The sequence below is a fragment of the Pteropus vampyrus genome, unplaced genomic scaffold, assembly GCF_000151845.1.
Source record: "Pteropus vampyrus isolate Shadow unplaced genomic scaffold, Pvam_2.0 Scaffold69, whole genome shotgun sequence".
NCBI classification, from domain to species: domain Eukaryota; kingdom Metazoa; phylum Chordata; class Mammalia; order Chiroptera; family Pteropodidae; genus Pteropus; species Pteropus vampyrus.
Window position 1 is genome coordinate 6,703,428 of NW_011888850.1, and position 1,631 is coordinate 6,705,058.

A 1,631-nucleotide genomic window follows, 5' to 3' on the forward strand; every position below is an offset into this window, starting at 1 on the left:
AGCAGCTATGCAGAGAGCCTGCCAGGCAGAGCGTCCGCGTGGAGGCTGATCCGCATCACGAAGGCAGTGGACTCCTGGCGGTCCCCTCTCAGCAGAGTCCTTTCAGACATCTCAGACGAGGTGACCGCACAGAGGGGCGTCTGCTGCTAAAGAGCCTCGCAGGGCCCGGACGCGTGAACAGGAAAGCATCCTCTCAGAAACAGATGATCCGCTTCTCATCCTCAAAGACTTTGGCCTCCTCCGGCTTTATCAAGTTCCCGTTTAGGCTGTCAGAGGAAAACAAAGGACGCAAGTTAAAACGTTGGGAACTGTTGTGGCTCCTTCCCGTATGTGTTCCTAAGGCGCCCTATTCAAACGCTTGCTCGATACTAACATGCATGCCTTTCAGCTACCATCACTCTGGGAACTGGGTCTCACTAAGGTCACCAGTAGCCTCTATAAACCAGAATTTAGTGCCATTTTTCAGGCTTGCCTTTCATGACCTTCACAGGCATTTGGCTGACCTGCCTTTTCCCTCCTTCTTGAAACACGACCTCCCCTTGGCTTGATGTGACGCCCCCTGTTTCTTCTCCTGTATCTGGCCACTCGCTCCATCTCAGTCTCCTTCCCCATATGCTCTTCCATGTGACCTATAGATTGCGGATTTCCCCCAGGCTTGGGTCGTAGGCCCTTCTTCCCAGGCAACCTCATCTAGGCCACAGCCTCGTCCAGACGCCAGTGACCTGCAGCCCAGACGGCTCCGCTGTGGAGCCACTTACCTACTCAGCATCTTCACCAGATGTCTCCCAGGCACCTCCAAGTGGCCACATCTCGCCGGGGGTCCCTAGCTCAGTGACTAGTACCACTTTCTATCCAGTTGTGCAAGTTAGTAACCTGGGGGTTAACCCCGATCCCTTCCTCCGCCTCTTCACATTCTGTCACCAAGTTCTGTTTTTTTCCTTAAACACCCCTAGGAGGCCTCCCTGGGGCCTCTCCTTATCTGCACCACCACCATCCTGGTCTGAGCGCCCATCATCTCTTCTCTGGATCACTGCAACATCCTCCCGACTGATCCCCTTACATGTACTTGGCCTCTTCAAAGCCATTTTCCTAGAGGAGCCAGAGTGGTCTTTTTACAATGCAAATCTCATCGCATCCTTCTTTGCTTCAGACCCTTCGATGACTTTCCATTGCTTTTAAGATAAAAACCAAAATATGTAACGTGACCCACAGGCCTTTCATAGTCGAGTCTCCCCATCTCCTCTGCCTCCTGTTGCCCCCTCTTGCACGCAGTCTGAGTCCCAGAAGCACGTCAGCTTCTCGATGCCATGCTTCTTCCTGCCTCAGAGCTTTTGCCTACGCTGGTCCCCCTACCCGGAACACTTTCCCTCCCCCGTCACCTGACTAACTCCAAGTCGCCCTTTATGGCTTAGGTTAAATGCCACTTCCTTAGGGAGACCTTCCCTGAAACCTCACCTGTGTTAGGTTCCTTTCTTAGCTTTCCTTGTTAAAGCACTTCTCAGGATTGCAATTAAATAATTACTTGAATGATGCTCTTACTGTGCATCATCCTCACTGGACGGTAAACCCATGAAGGCAAGTCCATTTTGTTCACTGTTGGATTCTCGGTGCCAACACAGTCCCTGGGGACA

At 52.3% G+C, this 1,631-nt stretch overlaps 1 long non-coding RNA gene across 2 annotated transcripts in view; it reads right to left on the minus strand.

The window, feature by feature from the left end:
* Window positions 1-146: 146 nt before the first annotated feature.
* Window positions 147-1,631, minus strand: part of LOC105293194 — a 10,258-nt gene continuing 8,773 nt past the window's right edge. For both annotated transcript variants that reach the window (XR_895967.1, XR_002780791.1), the window contains one exon: window positions 147-266. This is a non-coding gene — a long non-coding RNA (uncharacterized LOC105293194). The remainder of the gene's footprint in view (window positions 267-1,631) is intronic.